This window comes from Triturus cristatus, chromosome 1_2, assembly GCF_964204655.1.
Source record: "Triturus cristatus chromosome 1_2, aTriCri1.1, whole genome shotgun sequence".
NCBI classification, from domain to species: domain Eukaryota; kingdom Metazoa; phylum Chordata; class Amphibia; order Caudata; family Salamandridae; genus Triturus; species Triturus cristatus.
Window position 1 is genome coordinate 1188065026 of NC_140580.1, and position 24873 is coordinate 1188089898.

General features: G+C 50.0%; 2 protein-coding genes across 3 annotated transcripts in view; one reads left to right on the forward strand and one right to left on the reverse strand.

The window, feature by feature from the left end:
* LOC146868995 (carboxypeptidase M-like) overlaps positions 1-2651 on the reverse strand; it is a 400744-nt gene extending 398093 nt beyond the window's left edge. Inside the window, exon 1 of the mRNA XM_085624970.1 lies at positions 2609-2651. The gene's annotated coding sequence lies outside the window, so the exon portion shown is untranslated. The remainder of the gene's footprint in view (positions 1-2608) is intronic.
* TTC16 (tetratricopeptide repeat domain 16) overlaps positions 2544-24873 on the forward strand; it is a 535487-nt gene continuing 513157 nt past the window's right edge. For both annotated transcript variants that reach the window (XM_085614130.1, XM_085614131.1), the window contains exon 1: positions 2544-3827. The gene's annotated coding sequence lies outside the window, so the exon portion shown is untranslated. The remainder of the gene's footprint in view (positions 3828-24873) is intronic.

Here is a 24873-nt window from a genome sequence, read left to right on the forward strand (position 1 = left end):
TCAATCAGCATTTGTATAGCGCAGCACTGTCACCCCTAGGCGTATCTGGGTGCTGAGGGAGCCGCGCCTAACACCTTTGGTGACGATCTTTAGACATAAAACTGCATAAATAAAGAGACAGTGAAACAACAGTGGGAGGGACCTGGGCAGAGGTTGGAGGGGTAGACAGCCATCAGTGGGACCAGTAAGGTCAGTAGTAGGAGGGGCTATGTCAGCAGTTGGACTTTATAGTCAGCAAAACAGGGGCCGAGGTGTGGTGGGGGCAGTGGGGGGGGGGGGCAGGGAAGGGGGTGAGTATTACAACCAACAATAGGAGGGGCCAGGCCAGCAGAGGGAAGAGTGTACACAACTGTGGCAGCAGCTATGCCAGCAAGGGGAGGGGCATAGTCAAATGTGGGTGGGGTTAGGCCAAGAGGGGAGGGGTAGAGCCACTAATGCAGGGGCGTGACCAGCAGTGGGAAGACTATAGGAAGCTGTGGGCGGCACCTGCCATGGAATAGGAGGGGTCTGCCAGCAATGGGAGGGACCTGATAGCTGTTGGAGGGGCATAGGTGGGGGTTGCTGAGTTGCAGGGGGGCAGTGGGTGGGGCTAAGCCTGGACTGGGAGGGGCATAGGTGGGGGTTGCTGAGTTGCAGGGGGCAGTGGGTGGGGCTATAGCCTGGACTGGGAGGGGCATAGGTGGAGTTGCTGAGCTGCAGGGGGGCAGTGGGTGGGGCTATAGCCTGGACTGGGAGGGGTTAGGTGGGGGTTGCTGAGTTGCAGGGGGCAGTGGGTGGGGATATAGCCTGGACTGGGAGGGGCATAGGTATGGGTTGCTGAGTTACAGGGAGGCAGTGGGTGGGGCTATAGCCTGGACTGGGAGGGGCATAAGTGGGGTTTCTGAGTTGCAGGGGGCAGTGGGCGGGGCTATAGCCTGGGCTTGGAGAGGCATAGGTAGGGGTTGCTGAGTTGCAGGGGGGCAGTGGGTGTGGCTATAGCCTGGACTGGGAGGGGCATAGGTGGGGGTTGCTGAGTTTCAGGGGGGCAGTGGGTGGGCTGTAGCCTGGACTTGTAGAGGCACAGGTAGGGGTTGCTGAGTTGCAGGGGGCAGTGGGTGTGGCTATAGCCTGGACTGGGAGAGGCATAGGTAGGGGTTGCTGAGTTGCATGGGGGCAGTGGGTGGGGATATAGTCTGGACTGGGAGGGGCATAGGTGGGGGTTGCTGAGTTGCGGTGGGGATATAGCCTGGATTGCGAGGGGCATAGGTGGGGGTTGCTGAGTTGCAGGGGGCAGTGGGTGGGTCTATAGCCTGAACTGGGAGAGGCATAGGTGGGGTTGCTGAGTTGCAGTGGGCAGTGGGTGAAGATATAGCCTGGACTGGGAGAGGCATAGTTGGGGGTTGCTGAGTTGCAGGGGGAAGTGGGTGGGGATATAGCCTGGACTGGGAGGGGCATAGGTGGGGTTTGCTGAGTTGCAGGGGGGAAGTGGGTGGGGATATAGCCTGGACTGGGAGGGGCATAGGTGAGGGTTGCTGAGTTGCAGGGGGCAGTGGGTGGGGCTATAGCCTGGACTGGGCGGGGCATAGGTGGGGGTTGCTGAGTTGCAGGGGGCAGTGGGTGGGACTATAGCCTGGACTTGTAGAGTCACAGGAAGGGGTTGCTGAGTTGCAGGGGGCAGTGGGTGTGGCTATAGCGTGGATTGGGAGAGGCATAGGTAGGGGTTGCTGAGTTGCATGGGGGCAGTGGGTGGGGATATAGCCTGGACTGGGAGGGGCATAGGTGGGGGTTGCTGAGTTGCGGTGGGGATATAGCCTGGATTGCGAGGGGCATAGGTGGGGGTTGCTGAGTTGCAGGGGGCAGTGGGTGGGGCTATAGCCTGAACTGGGAGAGGCATAGGTGGGGGTTGCTGAGTTGCAGTGGGTGGGGATATAGCCTGGACTGGGAGAGGCATAGTTGGGGGTTGCTGAGTTGCAGGGGGAAGTGGGTGGGGATATAGCCTGGACTGGGAGGGGCATAGGTGAGGGTTGCTGAGTTGCAGGGGGAAGTGGGTGGGGATTTAGTCTGGACTGGGAGGGGCATAGGTGGGAGTTGCTGAGTTGCAGGGGGGAGTGGGTGGGGATATAGCCTGGACTGGGAGGGGCATAGGTGAGGGTTGCTGAGTTGCAGGGGGCAGTGGGTGTGCCTATAGCCTGGATTGGGAGAGGTATAGGTGGGGGTTGCTGAGTTGCAGGGGGGCAGTGGGTGGGACTATAGCCTGGACTGGGAGGGGCATAGGTGGGGGTTGCTGAGTTGCAGGGGGAAGTGGGTGGGGATATAGCCTGGACTGGGAAAGGCCATGTGTTCTAATGTCCCAGCTGAGCAAGGATTTCGACAAAGGCCTAAAGCCGGTATCTCCCCTCTGATCCCTGCACACCTGGAACAGTCACCGCAGCTGGACCCGCTGTAACACGTGCTGATGGATGGAGTGACTGATGGTGACTGAGGGCAGGAAGGCAGTGTTAAGAATGGACGGGGGCGGGTCTGCACAGAGCCCAGTCAGCATCACGTGGGGGGCTCGCAGAACCTGAAAACAAGCGGGAAGGGTCAGGTGGCGACCACAGGCCACAGGCTACCGAGGGGCGGTGCTTACCACTGCCTGGCGCTCCTCCCATCAGTGAATCCAGCAGCGCCAATGGACACCCGCCCCTGGAGACCGCCCTAGCAACTAAGCTCCGCCCCTGGACACCGACCTAGCTACCAAACCCAGCCCCTGATGACCGCCCAAGCAACCAAGCTCTGGCCCCTGGAGACCGCCCCAGCAACCAAGGTCCGCCCCCTGGAGACCGCCCTAGCAACCCACCTCCGCCCCCTGCAGACCGCCCTATCGACCAAACCCAGCCCCTGATGACCGCCCAAGCAACCAAGCTCTGGCCCCTGGAGACCGCCCCAGCAACCAAGGTCCGCCCCCTGGAGACCGCCCTAGCAACCCAGCTCCGCCCCCTGCAGACCGCCCTATCGACCAAACCCAGCACCTGAGACCGTCCTACCAACCAAGCCCCGCCCCTGGAGACCGCCCTACCAACTAAGCCCCACCCCTGGAGACTGCCCTAGCGACCAAACCCAGCCCCTGGTGACCGCCAAAGCAACCAAGCTCCGCTCCCTGAAGACCGCCCTAGCAACCAAGCCCTGCCCCTGGAGACCCTCTACCAACCAAGCCCCGCCCCTGGAGACCGCCCTATCGACCAAACCGAGCCCCTGGTGACCGCCCAAGCAATCAAGCTCCGCTCCCTGGAGACCGCCCTAGCAACCAAGCCCCGCACCTGGAGACTGCCCTAGCGACCAAACCCAACCCCTGGGGACCGCCCTAGCAACCGAGCCCCGCCTCCGGAGGTCGTCCTATCAACTAAACCCCGCCCCTTGAGACCACCCTAGCAAATAAGCCCCGCCCCTAGAATCAGCCGTACTACCAAGCTTCGCCCTGGAGCCCGACCTAGCAGACAAGCCCCACCCCTAGGGACTACTTGTGAAGCAGATTCCTGGCCGCCATGTTGGAAGAGGCTGTGGTAGTTCTGAGGGCGGGGTACTCGCAGTGGTGGGCGATGCCAGGGTGGTGCAGTGAGTAGGGACACTAAAGTCCCTGTGCTGTGCAGAAACATTGGGCAGAGCCGCGGGGTGCCCGAGCCCGCACCACCATCCGGCAGCATGGGCGCCTGCCCTAGCCAAGATGGCGGCCACAGAAGAAGGACACGCTGTAGTCCTTGGTGGTGTGTGCAGTAAACAAAGAAGAAGGACAAGCAGACGCTGCGTGCTGGCGACGTCACGGCCCTGGTTACTGCATAGCAACGAGGACGCCAGGAGTTAGCGTGCAGGTGAGCTGGGGCAAGGGCAGAAATGAGGGGGGAGGTGGCTAGAACCCCCTATTGTGGTGTGTATTTATTATATTCCATGCATACATGCCAACATTTCAGAAGAGCAAAGTGGGAGATTAAAATAAAAAATCGGGAGAATGGGGCCTTGAATCGGGTTAAAAACGATCATCAGGCCATGGACGATGCCAAATGAATTCTTTATTGTATTTTACAATATTAAGGGCCCACGAGAGACCAACAGCACTGCCGCGCCCAGCTCACGACAGGATCAGCGAGTGAGCGGGAGCAGCGCTGACGTCACATAAATATTCTCCGAACATTCGGAGATGACAGCTATGTGACGTACACCAAACATAAACAAAGGACTTCACTGGAAGTCGAACAGGGTTATAATTATTTTCAATACATCCTCAACATCTCCCTTTCTTAATCCAACAACAACACATTAATACAACTCATATTCATCATATCGTTTAGGAGGTTTGATTTCCCTTCTAGACCTCCCCTGAAGACTAGTTCCTTGACCTTCCACTTGTTCTTTGGCCTCCATATTCACAACTTTGCTTTCGCTATGTTGGTTTGTGCCAACTTCTTTTCCTGAGCTTGGTCTTGTCTGTACGTTGACATGAGATGACTCCTTGCAGTGGGTGTCTTCCATTGTCACACAACTGGTTCTAGTTCCCTCGTTGTAAAGTCCATTCCACCTTTCATCAGGTTCACTTATACTCTGATTTGCAGACGCATTTTCTTCCCAATGCAAAATGCTTTCATTTGCATCTCCATCTTGTTTATCTTTTCCTTCCATCATAATTTTTTCTTGTCCTTTTTTTAGTTTTATCACATCGTCCTTACTTCGCCATCCTCTCTTTTCCAAACAAACAGCCCCTTTGGATGCCTGATGCACTCGAATAGGATTACTGAACACGACTCCCCTTTGGCCACCTTATAGGGTTTTTTTACGATTACCTAATCCCCTTTTCCAATGTCTTTTCCTTTTGCTTTATTTGTTACATCGGCATATGCATTAGACTTTTCTTGCTTAGAGACAATTTTCTGTTTGACTCTTACCACGTCGTCCCTTATTTCCTCTGCTATCTCGTTTCCTTTGTACCACCTGTTGTACTTTGGTGTGAGCTCACTGTTGCACTCCCTTCCGCTCATCAGATAGAATGGAGTGTGTTTGGTGGTTTCATTTGGAGTAGTGTTGTACGTGTCTATTTTTTTACACATATAGTTTTTTACATTTAAATTTGATGCGTATGCTAGTTGGATACCTTCCTTTATGAAGTTGTTCATTCTTTCCACTTGTCCATTACTTTTTGGGCTGTATAGTGGTGTTTTTTCCTGTTTGATTCCTAATTGACCAAGGAAATCAGTCATTTGTTGAGACACTAGTTGAGTTTCATTGTCTGAAACTATGATTTTAGGTTGTCCTTCTATGGAGAAGACTTTTCTCAGAAACTTTATCACGCGTTCAGTGGTTATGCCCCGTACAAACTTGTATTGCACCCATTTTGAGTAATAGTCAGATAACACAATCACATACCTGCACTCTTCTTGTAACAAGTGGAAAGGTCCTGCAAAATCAATTGCTATTTTTGCCCATGGTCCACTTGGTATCTCAACCATTTGCAGTACCCCTTTTCTTACTTTCCAGTGTTTGTCTGCTTTTAAGCACTGTTCACATTTCTCAATGTATCCGTTCATATCGCTTGTTATTCCTGGCCACCAGTAATATTTCCTCAATATGTTTTTTGTAGCTGTGCAGCCTGGGTGACCTTTGTGAGCTATTTTAATTAGTTTCTGCCTCAATTTTGCTGGTGGTACAAACAGGTCGCATCTTTTTAAGAACCCATTTTCGATTGTTAGTTCTTCACTTATTTGTTGGTAGCTTTTTAATCCATTTTCAAGGTTTTTAATTGGAGGCCATTTTGATGGAAGATGATTCATAACCTTCTGCAATATGGTGTCCTCCATTGTAATGTTCAACCACTCTTCTTCTGTAATTGACCCGTTGCACATCGCCGTTGCATCAACTAATGCCACTACACACTCTTTGTCCTCAAGAGAACCCTCTTCCTTTACGTGTATAGGCGACCTCGACAAACAGTCTGCCCTGCAGTTTTTGCCTCCTTTTATGTGGCTTATGCTGAAATTGTATTCCTGTAGCTTTGATAACAACCTTTTTAGCCGTGAACTTGCTTTGCCGTTACCACGTCCTCTACCATCCCTCATGTATGTCAATGGTTTGTGGTCCGTGGCAATTTCAAATTCTTTTCACCATAAATAGTTTTTCAATTTTTTGTACAGCCCAAACACACGCAAGTGTTTCGCGTTCTATTGTGCTATAATGTCTTTCTGCCTCGCTCAAAGTTCTTGATATAAAAGCAATTGTGTTCTCTGTTTTTCCATCCATTTGACAGAATACAGCACCAATTCCTTTCGCACTTGCATCTACGGTGATGACATTTTTTAAATTTGGGTTGTAGGGTTTTAGTGTAGGTGCTCTCGCAATATCGTTTTTGATTGTTTCAAATGCTCCTTTTTGTTCATTCAACCATTGGTACTTCACATTTTTCCTCAATAACTGTCTTAAAGGTTCGGCGTTATTTGCATACCCTTGTATACATTTTGCATAGTATTCGCTGAGACTTAAAAATGATTTCAAGGAGTCCTTATCTTCTGGTTCGGGTGCCTCCCTTATTGCTTTTACTAAGTCATCCTTCGGTGTTACTCCTTTTGAAGTTAGGGTATGCCCCAGATACTATATTTTTTCTTCCATGAATTTACATTTTTCCTTTGAAACTGTCATTCCTTTGTTTCTCAATATTCTCATCACTTTACTCAGTAAGTCTAGATGTTCTTTCTGACCCCTTGAATGTATCAGAATATCGTCTTGGAATGCCTCAACCCCCTTTATGTTTCCAAACAGTAAATCGATTAGCTTTTGGAAAACTCCAGACGATGAGGCAAGCCCAAACGGCAGTCTTACATATCTGTAAGCTCCAAAAGGCGTTATGAACGTTGTTAATTTTTTAGATTCTTCGGTTAGACATACCTGGTGGTAAGCAGACTTTAGGTCTATCAAAGTGAAATACCTTGATTCAGCCGTGAACTTTAGTATTTCCTGTATTTTAGGAAGTGGATGGCAGTTTACCAAAATATTTTTATTTAATGATCTTACGTCTACACACAGTCTTATATCACCAGTTGTCTTCTTTTTAGAAACTACAATCGCAGATACCCACTCAGAAGCATCTGCTTCCTCAATAACTCCTTCTTTTTTCAGTTTGTGTAACACTTCTCTCAATTCATCTCTCACAGAGAGTGGTACCGTTCTCACCTTATGCTTTACAGGTATTACCCCTTCTTTTATTTTTATATCATGTAGAAATCCTTTTACACATCCCATTTTACTTTTGAAAATATCGTCAAATTGTTCCAATATACAATATAAACCCATATTACCTTCATCAACATGCACTGCATTTACCATGTCTTCTCTCAACTGTATTGGTTCTTTAGCCCCTGGTACAAGGATTACGCCTAGTTTTGCTAAGTCCTTCCATCCCACCAAATTCCTACCTCGCTTCGCTACATATACTTTTGTATTGATATCTCTTCCTTTGAATGTGAGTTTATCACAAAAATAACCCACCATATCAATGTTCTGCTCTCCAAATGCCTTTGGGTTTACATCAGTTTCTTCTAATTTTACATTTCTCCATTTTTCCTCAAATATCTTGTCAGATATCAATGTTATGGGTGACCCTGAATCTGCTGTGAATTGTAACTCCACATCACCAATTAATACATTTCCTATCGGTCCCTTAATCCTTCCATCTACACTATCTATTGATAGTATAATGTTTGCACACATTTCTTGTTCTGACTCACTTAATGCACTTATTCTCATTCCTTCTGCTGTTTTTTTTGTTTTACATAACGCAGAATAGTGGCCCAATTTTTTACATTTAACACATTTCTCACCAATTGCTGGACATGTTTTGCAATCAGCTAAATGTTCCTGTGATCCACATCTGAAGCAACACAAGTTTTTTACTCCTACCTTTTTTCCGCCCCAACTTTTATCGACACCTCTTTGTTCTAATTTCTTTTTGTCCTGTAAATAAAACACGTTAGAATTACTGCAGGTACTCGATAATTCCTTTGTTGATATTAATGACCTTTCTATACCCTTTGCAATATCCGTCACTTCCTCTAGTGTCAGATTCCTGCATGTTAACAACCTCTCTTGGACCTTTTTGGAATAGCAGTAAAACACGACTTGATCCCTTATATAGGTATCTGTCATGTCTTCAAATTCACAATCTTTTGCTAGAACTCGCAAACATGCTATGATCCGCTAGCCTCACCCTCGCCGCCGTACCACGCATCCGAAGAGCCACCGCCGGAGGCAGATCCTTCTCCTACCTGGCGGCCAAGACATGGAACTCCCTCCCCATCCACCTTCGGCTGACCCAGGACCACCTCGCCTTCAGGAGACAACTCAAGACCTGGCTGTTCGAGCAGTAGCGGCCCCCCTCCCCCAAGCGCCTTGAGACCCTTCCTGTCTTCTCAATGCAAATTTGTGCCTTCCTACCATTATATTACTTTCTTCTGAGAATTGTTTCTCAAGTCTTTTTAGGGCTTCTTGGTACTCATTTAATGGTATGAACACCCCTGGCGGGCTTTCATACTCCGGAAGACTATCGAATATTTCTTGTCCTGCTTTTCCTAGAAGACCAAATAAAAGTGCTTTTTTCCTTTCAGCGTCATATTTTTTTCCATCAATTGACACTATATAATTTTGAAACGCCCTTAGCCAACTTTTCCATTTCATTATTGGTTTCCCCGGTTCTTCTAGGAACAATGGTGGTACACATATATTGTTACTTTGCGCCATATTGTACTGTTATGTATTTCCGCTTATTTCTTCTTACACTTAAGTTCTATTTTCTTCTTTATTTAAAATATTTACTTCTTGTATTTTTATTTTTATTTTCCTCCTTAATACGTTGGTCTATTACTAGTTTGTTCACACACTAACCAACATTTTCCTCTCAAGAGCAGACCATTTGTTAAAGTGTTATTTACTTTCTCAATGCGCTTCACTTCTCACATGCAGCTGCCACTGGCACCTATTTATTTCCTTGTCAGCACCATTTGATTTCACCTCATGTTCATTTATCGCTTGCTTATGTTGGGCATAGCGCATTAAATATCAACAGTGCCTTTGTTTATTTGTGTTAGTACACACCGTCGCCTTCCATTTATTCAATACGCGCTGCTTTCTTAAATCATTTTCCTCATGCGCGTTATATTCCTCTCAGGCAAATGTCCGATACCTAAAATGGCGGCACGTTCACTACGTCAGTGCGACGTGTCCGGCGTTGCTCCAATAAAACCCGGAGCTGAGCCATACGTCACTTCTGACTTTCAGTTTATTTTTCCTGACAAGATTTTTTCACCAACGACCACCGCGTTATTCTCTCATGCAACGTTCACTTACTTTCTCATGTTGATCGTTGCTTACTCTTAGGCAGTTATTTACTGTTTTAATTCTTCCGACTTTTCATCCGTAATGTTTTTCCTCGTCTCACATTTTCATTTGCTCGTGAGCCCGTTTCTAGATCCCGTCCTCGTCGCCATTGTTAAAAACGATCATCAGGCCATGGACGATGCCAAATGAATTCTTTATTGTATCTTACAATATTAAGGGCCCACGAGAGACCAACAGCACTGGCGCGCCCCGCTCACGACAGGATCAGCGAGTGAGCGGGAGCAGCGCTGACGTCACATAAATATTCTCCGAACATTCGGAGATGACAGCTATGTGACGTACACCAAACATAAACAAAGGACTTCACTGGAGGTCGAACAGGGTTATAATTATTTTCAATACATCCTCAACAGTCATGTATGGGCTTTGGAAGTGTGCTGCTCTAGGACCGGACATTTGAAACGCAAATGCACGTTTCTTTCTTACCCTTCTGAAGCATGGAGCGCGATGGCAGAGAGAGGGTGATGCAAGTGTTGCTGGCAGTGCATACACCCCCCCCCCCCCCACCGTGTGGCACCCCGGGCTGAAACAGCTTCCCCAGCACACACACAGCCGCCCCGAGTACTTCACAGGTCTTTAAAAGACCATTCGCTTGTTAATGGGGCTTTGTTGGTTGTTCACCCCTTCTAGAGCCCCTGCATCGCCATTCTGACTATTGCTGGAAGAATTAGCACGTTACACAATACCAAGCCCTGTCTGCTGAAACCCAGAGGAATCAGGTTTTGCTTGCAGGGATCGGGAGGCGGGAGACTAGCCTTGAAATCAGTAGTCTCACGCCTGAATCGGGAGGGTTGGCATGTCTGTTCCATGTCTTGTGTGTTTGTGTGATGCTGGGTGTGCTCTCTGGCGCCTGCACCCGTCTCACATTCTATTCAGGAGTGGGAGGCTGGAGAGTGAGGCCTGAACCAGCGAAGGTGCACCCTCCTGTGCTCCTCTGCTCCAGTGTTTCACTTTACAATGAAGCAACTTAGCACTACCTTGGTGATGGACTTTACAAAGTGGCGGCCATCCTTGTGACACACCGGAGAAACCACGCGCTACCTGAAATTTTAGGCGCTTTGAAGGAATTTTAATTGGAAGTCGTTTCAAGAAGCCTTCCTAAGGTATTCAGAAGTGTTTGGAGCAGCGCCTGTTTTCAGGAGTACCGGGGCGTGATCAGCTTATGTGATTTGGTGTGTGGGACTGTAGCTGGTGGCACGGTGCCGTTTACTTTTTCGTTACAGCCTGCATGTTCTCCGCTGCGGCACGGCGGAGGCTTTGTCGCAGTGGGAACACTCACTGTGTTCTGTAACAACTGTTGCCATTCCAGCATTACTGCTGTGGAGCAGTGGAGTTGAGGAGCCGTCGGACCTAGAGTGCGCCCTTCGCGCCTGGTCTTTAGTGCACTGCGGGCGACTTGAAGATGCTGCAAGGTCACACTGCGCAACCTCTGCATGCGCCATATTGAAGGAAACTGAAAAATGTCCTAGTTAACATGAAGGAAAGTTTCAATTCTATTAAGGACGTGGAGGCAAGGATTATGCATACCTTTCCTCACTCTTTATTCATTGCAAGTTCAAAGGTAAAAGTAAAAAACACAGCAACAATACTACAATTCCCATGAACCACAGGGAGTAACCATGGCCACCAATAGTCCAATCCAGTAATAGTCCGATAGTCTGTATAACACAGAACATGCCATAGTCCTTCCTCTTCCTCAGTGAAAGAAGTTAAGCGCACTGGACCTCATTCCCTCTTCAAATCCGAACCTAAGAGGCTAACGTTAATACTCCCCATGAATGCATACCATCGACCAAGTGTGGTACAACAGGTCACAATGCAACCAACCATATGAGAGTATAGCTATAATAACCACAACATTAGTCTGTCTTTTCCTAAATACGAGTACCATAATTAAATAACATTTACATAACGTATGTTTGCCAGGGAGAAAGAAAAAAAATTGCCCTTGGCAACACAGAACACATCATTACATTGAAATTGAGTAAGATCCAGAATACTTTCCTGTTAGACACAGAATCCAGTTCACTAAGTTCCAGCATAGTGTAGAGTTAGTCGCCCTTTTCCTCCAAGGGCGAGTAGCATGGAGATACATGCCAGGGGAAGATAATCCTTGCCTCCGTGTCCTTAATGGATTTGAAACTTTCCTTCTTGTTACCTAGGACATTTTTCATTTTATGTCAGGACCGGAGGCAAGGATTATGCATGCAGGTTTAAAGCTTACTTACCACCAGTGCGATTGCGTTGTAGATTGGTTTAAAATAGAACCTTTTGAAGGTAAAGTCCGTGGAACAATCTGCCTCATTCATGATATCCTCGAGTGTATCCCCTACCTGGACAGCCTTGGAGGCCATAGCCCCCCAGGCAGTGGTCAGAGAGGGCACAGCCTTGTAAGGCTTTTTGATGGCAGTCAAGAGATGCTGTTCTCCTGTGGGGCGAACCTCTAGTGCCACATCTTCGTATTCCTTAAGGCACCTGACCACACACAGTTTAAGATTATCCATAAAAGCTGGATAAGATACTGACCTGGTACTTGTCTTTGTTCTCCTGTAGATGTTGAAGATGACCCCTTCGGGAGTAAAAATTCTAGCTGACACATCTAGAGCCCGCACATGCGAAGCTCTCTTAAACGAACTGAGACAGAGCAGCATTGCCAGCTTCACTTATAACGATAACTTCTTCCTAGAAAGGCATTGATTGTCTTGTCAGGATGTCAGCAAACAAAGGACCAGGTTGACGTCCCACAAGGCCGCATATCGGGGCTCCGGGGGACGGGACATCCTGATACCCTTAAGGAGTTTACTTACCCATGGGTGTTCACCCACTGGAACATTGTTCACTGGAATATGGTCTGCTGAAATAGTCAACATGAAGGAGGTGATGGTGCAGTATGCCAAACCCTCTTTGAAGAGTTCTGCCAGGAAGTTTACGACGTCGGTAACGGTGGTGCCCACAGGATCCAGGTGTTTCTCCACACACTGATGGAACCTATCAGCTCCAATCCGATTTGTACCCTTTGGTAGTTCCTAGGGCCTTCATCTATTGCATGAGGAATTCAGCTCCCTGCTGAAACCTGACGTCTTGACAGCGTCACCTGAAACCTGCCATGCCATGAGAGGAATATGGCCCTGGAGGGCCAGAGGATGTGGATGGCCCAGCTGATCCGTCAAGATACCGGCAAAGGATGGTAGACTTACTGGCGCGGCCCATGCCAGCTCCAGAAGAGAGGGGAACCATGCTTGTGAAGCCAGATCGGAGTGATCAACACCAGAGAGGCACGCTGACACCTGACTTGAGCTGCCACTTGCAGGATAAATATGAAGGCTATCGACCAATCTTGTAGGAGGGTGTCCACTGCCTCCACCCCCGGATCCAATCTCCAGCTGACATAGCGCAGAAGTTGGGTGTTCCATCTGGAGGCAAAGAGGTCCAGCTGGCAAGGACCCCAGAGTGACATGAGAGCTTGAAATACTCCCAGGCAGAGTCTCCAGTCACTGGCGTTCATGAGGGGCCTGGACTTCTAGTCCACCACAAATTCATCATTCCTGGGAGATATTCTGCCACCACAGAGATTTGCAGTTGGAGGCAATGATGCCAGAAGTCCCTGGCTTGTTCCGTCAGAGCATGTGAACTGGTACCGTCTAGCTGATTGCTATATTGCACTGCTGTCAAGTTGTCCATCCTCAAGAGTACGCAACACGATATCTTGTCCCTTGGGAGGGTTTGAATGGCAAACAAGCCCACTAGAAGCTAGATACAATTGATGTGGAGTGTCAGTTCCTCCTCCGCCCATCTGCCTCCCATGGAGATCGAGCCGCATTTGGCTCCCCAACCCAGACGTTTGGCACCCGATTCTATCACTAGGGCTGGACAGGAGCCGAAGATTGCCCGCCCTTTCCAGGCCCCCATGTGTTCTATCCACCACTGCATCTCCGTCGTGGCTTCTGACGACAAGGCCACCAGCTCCTAATAAGTAAGGCCCCTCCGAAGGTGAGCTGCCTTCAGCCTCTGGAAGGCTCTGTAGTGTAGAGGTCCTGAGAAGATGGCTTGTATCTAGGACGATAATTAGCCAACAACCCTGGCCAGTTGTCGCAGAGAAATCCTGTCCCTCCAGAGAACCTTTTTCAGCTCGTTTTTGATCTTGTTTATCTGACCTGGCAAACTCAGGGTCACCACCCTAGTGTCTATGAGGGAACCTATAAAGGTCATGGTCTGTTGAGGCGTCTGTTGAGGCTTCAGATACGACTTCTGTTGGTTTATGACAAACACAAGGTCTTAAAGAAGAGACATGGTGGTGTTCAGGTGGGCTATTAGGAGGTTCCGTGATTAGTCCATCAACAGGATGCCATCCAGGTAGATGATTAACCTGATGTCCAGAGTCCGGAGGCATTCCACCACTGGTTTGAGGAGCTTTGTGAAGCACCAACGTGCGAAGATTGGCCGAACAAGAGTATCCGGAACTCAAAGATCTGCCCCCTTCATTCGAATTGTAGATATCTGCAATGAGGATGGAAGATGGTGACTGTCAGGTAGGCGTCCTTGAGATCTAGATGCGCTAACCAGTCGTCCTGAAGAAGCATATCTCTGAGGAGGTGAATACCCTCCATCTTGAAATGGCGGTAATCGATCCACTCGTTGAAGGTCCTGAGGTTGATCACTGGGTGGAATCCCTGTCCCTCTTCTCAACCAGAAACAAGTTGCTGAGGAACCCTCTGGGGTGTAGGTGTGAGAAGCATATCGCATTCTGGGCCAGAAGGTCCTGCACCTCTTGCTCTAACAGGGACATACCCTGGGCAGAAAAGGACAGAGGGTGGGGTCTCACAAACTGTGTTGGGGTTCCATAGAACTCTATGTGGTGCCATTGGGCGGTCCCCAGAACCCACTGGTCTGCCATTATCTCTGCCCAGTTGTGTGCAAAAAGCCGCAAAGCCCCACCCCTCCAAGCAGAGAGGTGAAAACAAATCAGTTATGTTTCCCTCTAGCGCCACCGCGGGAGGGATAAAAGGTTCCCTGACAGCCATTGTGCCCTCCATTGTTCCTCTTCACTTGAGTATCTGTTAGGGCCTTGGTAGGACTGATGGCCGGAGGAGTAACCCCCTGCCTCTTCCGGCCCCTCCAAAAACCTTCCCCAGGAAGATCTTCTTCATTGATGATTGTGCTTTGTCGAGGGCTGCGAGCGTGGAGTTGAACTTTCCTAGTTCTTTGACAAAAGGGTCGCCGAACAGGGTACCCTGCGCTATTGGACCTGCCTCTGAGGTTGAAAGTTCTTCCAGCTTGGGGTTGATCTTGATCAGAAGGGAACAGCAGCATTCCTCAGAGAGGGTGCAGTTGGCGCTGCCCAGAAGGCAGATCGCCCTCTGGGCCCAGCCCGCTACATCATCTGTTGGTAGGGGTCTCCCTGACTGCTTAGCCTGTTCTGCCAGTTCGATGATATTATTTAGGGGTCCCACTACGTCCAGAAGTTTGCCCTGGCACGCCCGCCGGGACCTGTCTATCCCTTTCTTAGCATCCCTCATGTATTTGGGGAAGAAGGTGCATAATTTGAGATTGATATCTGGGGTTGCTGTAACCTTATCGCATAGGGACAGTCTGGGGCACTCCACCTATAGGCCAGCCCTAAACTCTTTACTAAGAGGCTGGCGGATCTTGCTCGCCACATACTCCACTACCTTTCTGGCATGGACCCACTCTGCGGATCGCAGTCGATAGATGCCCTCTGAGTCAAACATGTCACTAGGGGCAGGGTCTCCCTCGCAGGAGTCTGAGTTGGATGAGTGTGGCGCCAGAATCTGCCCGAGTCTTGGGCCTCATCGGAGGAAACTTCATCGTCCTCTAAGTCACCCTCCCCCCAAATCGGGGAACCCCTCCTCAGCGTGCGCTCACTCTTATGGAAGACTTCAGCCAGACAGCTAAAGCCCTCCAGGTGCCTCGTGTCACGCTCGCCGGCCTTGCGCGTGGGGACTTAGGTCACCCTACTAGGCTCAGCCCCCGTCCATCAGTATCCCTGTGCCCCTGTATACTTGGTCTGACAGTTTGTGGACACTCTCCCGCAGAGGGGCAAGCACCTGAGATGTAGCCTGGGTAAGGAGCTTATCCACCTCTCCAGGAAGGCGTCGCTGAAGAGGGGGGGCAGAGGGGCAAACCTCCTCAGAGGCACATGAGGGAGAATAGTCATGGTCCCTCTGGCACTGCATTTTTGTTTAAGAGTGAGAGCACTAGTACGCTCTGAGTGAGTCATAAAAGACCAGCCCCCTTGCCGGTGCTCTGGTGTGGTGATAGGGTAGAAAAAAAACTTTCAAGGTGGCACTCGTGCCGCGCTCATGGTGATTCACCACACAATAATGAATTCTGGGCCAGACCCTGCAGTCTTCCCGCCTCCGCAGTGTCAGGCGAGGGTTGGAGATTGGAGGCACACAGCAGGAGACCACTCTACCTCTCTCAGCTCAACACAGCTGCTGGAGCGCTGATAGAGCTCTCAGCAGCGTAAAGAATGCGTTGGGTAGTGGCAAGGAGCACCACCTAGAGCACCCGTGAGGTGAAAGAGAGACGCGCTTGGGTGGTTTGCCTGTCGCGCAGGCAGTCTAAATTGCAGCCTGAGAAGAGATGCGAGTGCTCGCTAATGAGATATAAAACACACTCCAGTAATATATTCAAATAAGCAACACTACTCCAGAATGCCCCACGATCCCACTAATAATTGTCAGGAAGGAATGGAAAGGCAACTTAACTGACGTAGAGCAGTAAAGAAAGAGGAAGGACTACGGCATGTTCTGTGATATATAGAGTCTCGGACTGTTACTGGATTGGACTATTGGTGACCATGGTTACTCCCTGTGGTTCATGGGAGTTGTAGTATAGTTGCTGTGTTTTTAGGTCTCGCCTGAGACAGCGCTTTAGCGCTGCTCTGGCGAGACTTATAGTAAGCGAGTTTTGGAAGTGCAAACAGTGGCTTTTCAGGCCTCCAAATACAGTGCATGTGCGTCGGCCGGGCGCGCGCACCATTTGGAGGCCTGAAAGCACTCGTTTGCTTTCACTTTCGCCGGCCGCTTTGATGTGATCGAGATCGCGATCACTTTCACTTTTGCTCGAAAGCGTTATTCCACCATTTGCCACCCCCTTCCTGCTTGTTTTTATTTGCCGATCAGTTTAAACGAGTATCTTTCTTTGCTTCTTTCCGGAGGGTTGAAACACCCGGGAATGTCAATGTCGCCTTTCTGCAAAACTACAGGCTTTTTAGATAAGCAGAGACCTTACTTAAACCGCATGTGCACGGTTCGACGTCGTTTGTTTCTTAACCAGCTTACTACACACCCATAATTAAATACATGCCAACAAAAAAAAAAGGCGAGTTGGACCCGCGATTCGTCTTGACAACATAAGCAAAATCATGGCAAAGAGAACATAAGCAAAATCGTGGTAAATAGAACCTCCCAACCCGTTAAAGTACCTCATTCAACCTAAGTTCAATGACTGAGAGATGGTAGACTCGGGCAGCCAGTTTCATATTTTGCGGGGGCTCACTTTGTGTTACTCCACAGGCCTTTAGAGGTTACTACGTACTACTAGCTCCTTGGGTCTGCCTTATAGTTTGCAACCCGGTAGCCGCCTGCTGAAGCCCGCTTCCTGAGATCCAGTGAACATCTGTTTTGGTTTGTGCCCTTATTCCCAGAGTGCATCTGTGCACTGTTCAGCCCGTAATTGTCAACTTTTCTTTGCAATTCCCTGATGGTGCTAAACAACAGCGACTCCCCAGCCTCCACTGCAGCGGGGCTGTTCTAGGAAGTGTCCTCTAATAAGAGCAGGCAGGAGTGCATTATTGCCTTGCGTCTATCATCTTCCCTCTCTCCCGTCGCTGCTCGTGACCTCGCGCCCCCTTCTATCTGGTAAATAATCCGAGAACTGTTTTCACTTTCGGAACCGGCAGCAGATGTCTTTCATTAGTCTGTCCAAACCTGCCATTGTGTGCCATCAATGCTGCGGCAGTCCTGGAGAAATGTGTCATGAGTGCTTTTGTGTGTGTGTCTGTGCGTGTATGAGGGGGTGTGTGCGGGCGCACGTGTGTGTTTGCGCCTGTGCGTGTATCGAAGACTGTTCACATTTGTGTGTGCTTGTGCATGTCTGTGCGTGTGATGGTGTGTGCATGTACTTTGGTGTTTTTGTACTAGAGCATGTGATTCCATGTGTGCTTCTGCGCGCAGATGTTTCTGGATGTGTGCTTATGTCTGTGCGTGTAATGGTGTGTGCATGTATTTGAGTGTTTATGTACTAGAGCATGGGATTGTATGTGTGCTTGTGCGTGTGGATGTTTCTGTATGCGTACTTGTGTGCGCGCTTCTGTTCGCGCATGAGAGTGTGTGCGCACGTGTGTGTGTTTGTGCATGTCTGTGCGTGTGATGGTGTGTGCATGTACTTGGGTGTTTTTGTACTAGAGCATGTGATTCTATGTGTGCTTCTGCGCGCAGATGTTTCTGTATGTGTGCTTATGTCTGTGCGTGTAATGGTGTGTGCATGTACTTGGGTGTTTTTGTACTAGAGCATGGGATTGTATGTGTGCTTGTGCGTGTGGATGTTTCTGTATGCGTACTTGTGTGCGCGCTTCTGTTCGCGTATGAGAGTGTGCGCACACATGTGTGTGTGCTTGTGCATGTCTGTGCGTGTGATGGTGTGTGTGTGTGCATGTACTTGTGTTTGTCCTTGGGTGTTTTTGTTCTGGAGCATGTGATTGTAAGAGTGCTTGTGTTTTTGGTAGTTTCTGTATGTGTGCTTGTGTGTGTGTGCTCAAACAAACAAACACACTGGTTTCCACAGGGTGCATATAGTTAGAAGTAATTACACTTTTTGTCCACTTAACCGCACAACACTTTGTATAATTTCATCGTTTTTTTTTCTTCCGTCCTATTTTAACGTTTTGAAAGTGCAACTGTTAGAGCGGGAACGGAAAGGGAACTTTAAAACAACATTCTGGTCTCAGTTTGAAACTTCCCACTTTGTTATTTCCATCAATATGTACAAGTTGATGAAAGCCGCATATACAGCTCCTACAGTGATAATGATCTTAACCAGGAGGCGACGTTTCTCTGTATTGTACCACTGCAGACTCCACATCAAACACATCTACAAACTATTCAAACGTTTCACACCACTCCAGACTTCTTGGCGCATCATTCAGTCTTCTTCCGAAACCAAGGTGTGAACGCTTTTCAAACACATTCAGCTGAAAGGGTGCCACGGCAACACTGATAACTATCTTAATTAGGAGGCTAACTTTCAGTTTATTGTAGGATTGCTGTTTCCTTTCACAGCAGATTCCTTTTTTTTTTTATCCTTTCTTTTTTTCTAAAACAACGTCTAAAGTTAATTCAATGCCTTTGCTAGCTTTCGTTTTACATTTTGCTTACACAAACATTTACATGTAAAAATACAAGTGCAGAATGCTTTACTCACTATTTTGCTCGCATAGTAAACATGAACTCACCATAACAAGCATTTGCAATGCAATAGGTCTCGCAGTTGTTAAGAGTTTGAGCTATTGGCACTGTAAATGGCAATGCCTTTTATTTATGTGTGGGTTTTTAAAACATAAATAAAAGGCATTGTCATTTACAATGCCAATAGCTCAAACTCGTATAAATGCGAGACCTATTGCATTGCAAATGCTTGTTTACTTTTACCTTTGAGCTTGCTATGAATAAAGAGTGAAGAAAGATATGCATAATCCTCGCCTCCGGTCCTGACATAGAATTCGCCCTGTGTACTGTTTTTTTAATTCGTATATTGTGGGAAACTTTTTGGAACATTTCAAAGTTCACCGTTTCTTTGGCATGTTTGGTTTTCATGTTCAACAGGAGCTCACGGTGGCGTGCACGGTGGCGCGCACGGTGGCGCGCACACCATTGTTATTGCTATTCTGTTCTCCAGGACACAGCAAGTATTTTATAAGGGGGTTTTTCAGTTGGGATACATCATTGCCTTGCACAGTGAACTAGTCCCTCTCATGGTGAAGAAAAGACACTGTGTTTACATTTTTAATCCGCAATTCTTTTCTCCTGTATATGGCAAGCCAGTATTTGAGAGCATAAACCTGATTTAACTGCATTTGTATTCCTTTGCACAACAAACTAGTCCCCCATGGGGGACGGAAGGGCCTGCTTAAGCTTTTATTTTATTCTTGCATTCAGTATGGCCACTCGGAATTTTTCTTACAGCCACCCCAAGCCCTTTGGCCTGCTGGAGGGAACCCTTGCATGAAATGGGTTGAACGGAAAGCGTACTTTTTGAATATCATATTCACTATTGATGAAAATGGAAAGATGACACCAGAAAGGAAGAAAATGCATTCTAGGGGCCGGTAGTCTTAAGGCTTATGAGGAAATGACAAAAGCACAAGGGGGGAGATGTAAATGCTTTTGATGCTATTGTGAATGATTTTGATAATTATTTTGCATCTAAGGTGTGTATTGGAATTGTTAGGTGAAATTCTTCCACTGGAAACAAAAAGCAAATGAAACTGTGGATGAGTATGGAGCTGCTTTGAGGAAGTTAGCTGCAGACTGCAAATTTGATCACCTTCAAGACCAATTGATCAGGGATCAGGTAGTAATGCATGCTAGGGACCCTGTCACTCAGGAAAGGTTATGGGTTATTGGGGATGCTGAATTAAAGGACATTGTGGCTATTGTAAGGAGAGCGGAAATGTCTAGCCGCAGTGCCAAAGTTCTCAAACAGGAGTCTAATGAAGGGTCGGAGGAAGTTGTTGGTAAAATCAATGCTAAAGGTTTAACAAAATCCAAGAGGAAAACTATTAAAAGTCAAAAATATGTTAAGAAAGGGAATTTCAGATGGTATCGCTGTGACAGTGCTTCACATTTAGCTTCCAGTAAATTCTGTCCTGCCATCAAGCAAAGGTGTTCAGCTTGTGGGTGAGTAAGAGAGTTAAGTGTGTGGATGGTGTCGGGGAATGTTTAAGTGAGGAGGAGGTCAGAATTAAGAAGCTTAACCGTAGCGATCGTAGTAATGTAGTACAAGATTTTGATTCTAAGGAGTTCTTCATTTTAAACATCAGCGATGATGTGGACATGCATAGAAAGATACCTTTGTGTTCCATGTCTATTGGCGGTGTGGTTGTTCAAATGTATGCAGATTCCAGATCGCCATATAATATTGTTGATGAAGAGGATGGAAAACCAAGTTTGTTAAATGGTTGGGTGACAAATTGTTGGAACCCGATATCCATCCTGAAGGATTTTCTGGTGAGAAAATTGATATTGTGGGCTGTTGAGCTTTAGTTTTTAGGTTCATAAATGAGAGTCAAATGGCAAATTTTACAAAGCCAAAAGAGCTCCTGCCATTTAACAATGGAAAGATCAAGGGATTTTGGATATTAGTTGAATAACAATAATCCAGACCCTGTTATGGTTTTCAATGACAGTGAAATACTTTGTGCAGAAATCTTAAAGAAATTTCCCAAGGTTTTCAGAGGAGAAATTGGTAATTTGAATGATTTTGAGCATTGTATCGCTTTAAAACCTGATGCGTACCCTAACTCCATAAGGTGAGACATATTCCTATTTTACTCCCGGGCTGGCGGTTCTTTGCCGGGGACCAGATGGGCTATGCCCAGACAACACCTCCCCTCTGTCCGGGGGCTCCCTCCTCCGGCCGACGGCGTGGCAAAGTGCCCGGGACGGGCTCCATGGGTCCTGGGCAGTTCTCCCCCGGGTGTCCGGGCCCGAGAGTTCAGGTGGTCCTCCCCGTGCCTGAGGCCCAGCCGGGGTCCCCGAGCCCTACGTCGGCAGACGGGAACCCTACCGCGCCTCCGGGCCACCCAGCGACAGATGGCTGACGTGCAGGTTGGGCGACCCTCCCTTTTTGACAGGTACTCGTTTGATCCGGTCCCGTGCGGCCGGGCCGAGGTGTTTAAGAAGATTCGCGCGGTCCCTCTCGGGTTACTCTGGGAAGCACCGCCTCGTGGGGTGTGTGAGCGTGGGAGGCACAGCCGCGTGGGGTGTGTGAGCATGGGAGGGGCCGCTGCGTGGGGTGTGTGGGCGTGGGAAGTACCGCTGCGTGTGGTGTGTGGGCGTGGGAAGCACCGCTGCATTGGGTGTGTGAGCATGGGAAGCACCTATGCATGGGGTGTGTGAGCATAGGAAGCACCGCTGTGTGGGGTGTGTGGGCGTGGGAAGCACTGCTGCGTGGGGTGTGTGGGCCTGGTAAGCACCGCTGCGTGGGGTGTGTGGGTATGGGAAGCACCGCTGCATGGGGTGTGTGAGCGTGGGAAGTACCGCTGCGTGGGGTGTGTGGGCTTGGGAAGCACCGCTGCATGGGGTGTGTGAGCGTGGGAAGCACCGCTGCGTGGGGTCTGTGAGTGTGGGAAGCACCGCAGCGTGGGGTGTGTGGGCGTGGGAAGCACCGATGCGTGGGGTGTGCGAGCGTGGGAAGCACTGCTGTGTGGGGTTTGTGAGCATGGGAAGCATTGCTGCGTGGGGTGTGTGAGCATGGGAAGCACCACTGCGTGGGGTGTGTGGGCGTGGGAAGCACTGCTGTGTGGGGTGTGTGAGTGGGAAACACCACTGCATGGGGTGTGCGAGCGTGGGAAGCACCGCTTCGTGGGGTGTGTGAGCGTGGGAAGCACCGCTGTTTGGGGTGTGTGAGCGTGAGAAGCACCAATGTGAGTGTGGGAAGCACTGCTGCGTGGGGTGTGTGAGCATGGGAAGCACCGCTGCGTGGGGTTTGTGAGCGTGGGAAGCATTGCTGTGTGGGGTGTGTGAGCATTCAAAGCATTGCTGCGGGGGGGTGTGAGCGTGGGAAGCACCGCTGTGTGGGGTGTGTGAGCATTGAAAGCATTGCTGCGTGGTGTGTTTGAGCGTTGGAAGCACTGCTGTGTGGGGTGTGTGAGCGCGGGAAGCACTGTTGCGTGCGGTGTGTGAGCGTGGGAGGCACAGCCGCATGGGGTGTGTGAGCGTGGGAGGCACCACTGTGTGTGGTGTGTGGGCGTGGGAAGTACCGCAGCGTGTGGTGTGTGGGCGTGGGAAGCACTGCTGCATTGGGTGTGTGGGCATGGAAAGCACCTATGTGTGGGGTGTGTGAGCATAGGAAGCACTGCTGTGTGGGGTGTGTGGGCGTGGGAAGCACTGCTGCATGGGGTGTGTGGGCTTGGGAAGCACCGCTGCATGGGGTGTATGGGCATGGGAAGCACCACTGTGTTTGGTGTGTGGGCATTGGAAGCACCGCTGCGTGGGGTGTATGAGCATGGGAAGCACCGCTGCGTGGGGTCTGTGAGCGTGGGATGCACCGCTGTGTGGGGTGTGTGGGCGTGGGAAGCACCGATATGTGAGGTGTGCAAGTGTGGGAAACACCGTTGCGCGGGGTGTGCGAGCGTGGGAGGCACTGTTGTGTGGGGTTTGTGAGCATGGGAAGCATTGCTGCGTGGGGTGTGCGAGCGTGGGAAGCACTGCTGCGTGGGGTGTGTGGGCGTGGGAAGCACTACTGTGTGGGGTGTGTGAGTGGGAGAAGCACCGATGTGAGTGTGGGAAGCACCACTGCGTGGGGTGTGTGAGCATGGGAAGCACCGCTGCGTTGGGTTTGTGAGCATGGGAAGCATTGCTGTGTGGGGTGTGTGAGAGTGGCAAGCACCGCTGTGTGGGGTGTGTGAGCATGGGAAGCATTGCTGCGGGGGGTGTGTGAGTGTGGGAAGCACCGCTGTGTGAGGTGTGTTAGCATGGGAAGCATTGCTGTGTGGGGTGTTTGAGCGTGGGAAGCACTCCAGTGTGGGGTGTGTGAGCGTGGGAAGCACCGCTGTGTGGTGGTGTTTGGGTGTTGGAAGAATCGTGCATGGGGTGTGTGAGTGTGGGAAGTGCTGCTGTGTGGGGTGTGTGGGCGTGGGAAGCACCGCTGTGTGGGGTGTGTGAGCGTGGGAAGCATCGCTGCGTGGGGTGTGTGTTGAGGGAAGCACTGCTGTGTGGGGTTTGTGAGTGTGAGAAGTACCACTGCGTGGGATGTGTGAGTGTGGGAAGCACCAGTTTGAGCGTGGGAAGCACCGCTGTGTCGGGGTTGTGAGCATGGGAAGCATCACTGCGTTGGGTGTATGAGCGTGGGAAGCACCGCTGTGTGGGGTGTGTGAGCGTGGGAAGCACCGCTGCTTGGGGTGTGTGAGCATGAGAAGCATCGCTGCATGGGGTGTGTATGTATGGGCAGCACTGCTGTGTGGGGTGGGTGAGCATGGGAAGCATTGCTGCGTGGGGTGTGTGAGCGTGGCAAGCACCGCTGTGTGGGGTGTGTGAGCGTGGGAAGCACCACTGCGTGGGGTGTGTGAATGTGGGAAGCACCGGTGTGAGCGTGGGAAGCACCGCTGTGTGGGGTGTGTGAGCGTGGACAGCACCTCTGTATGGGGTGTGTGGGCGTGGGAAGCAGTGCTGTGCGGGGTGTGTGAGCGTGGGAAGCACCGCTGCATGGGGTGTGTGAGCGTGGGAAGCACCGCTGTGTGGGGTATGTGAGCATGGGAAGCACCGCTGTGTGAGGTGTGTGTTGAGGGAAGCACTGCTGTGTGGGGTTTGTGAGCGTGGGAAGTACCACTGCATGGGATGTGTGAGTGTGGGAAGCACCAGTGTGAGCGTGGGAAGCACCGCTGTGTCAGGGTTGTGAGCGTGGGAAGCATCGCTGCCCGGGGTGTATGAGCGTGGGAAGCACCGCTGTGTGGGGTGTGTGAGCATGGGAAGCACCACTGTGTGGGCTGTGTGAGCGTGGGAAGCACCGCTGTGTGGGGTGTGTGAGCGTGGGAAGCACCGCTGCTTGGGGTGTGTGAGCGTGGGAAGCATCGCTGCGTACGGTGTGTAATCATGGGAAGCACTGCTGTGTGTGGTCTGTGGGTGTGGGCAGCACTGCTGCATGGGGTGTGTGAGCGTGGCAAGCACCGATGTGTGGGGTGTGTGAGCGTGGGAAGCATCGCTGCATGGGGTGTGTGAGCGTGGGAAGCATCGCTGCGTGGGGTGTGTGAGCGTGGGAAGCACCACAGCGCGGGGTGTGTGAGCGTGGGAAGAACCGGTGTGAGCGTGGGAAGCACCGCTGTGTGGGGTGTGTGAGCGTGGGCAGCACCTCTGTATGGGGTATGTGGGTGTGGGAAGCAGCGCTGTGTGGGGTGTGTGAGCGTGGGAAATGTAGGAGAGTAGGATCTGCTTCACATGGGAACCCCCACTTTTTGCTGGTGTTTCACTGTTTTTCGACCTTAGTTTGGCTGTGGCCCTGCTAATCAGGACCCCAGCCTAGCTGCTTCCTCTCTAAAATAGATTTCCATGTACATTAGGTACATATCTAATTGGATTCTGGAGTGCCTTATAAGCCCCTAGTATATGGTATACTATGTACCTAGGGCATAGGTACCTCAGAGGCCTACCAGGGGCTGAAGCATGTATTATGCCACCCACGGAAAGCACTCCAAAATGACACCACAGGTCTGCTACTGCAACCTGGGTAAGGTGGTGTTTGCAC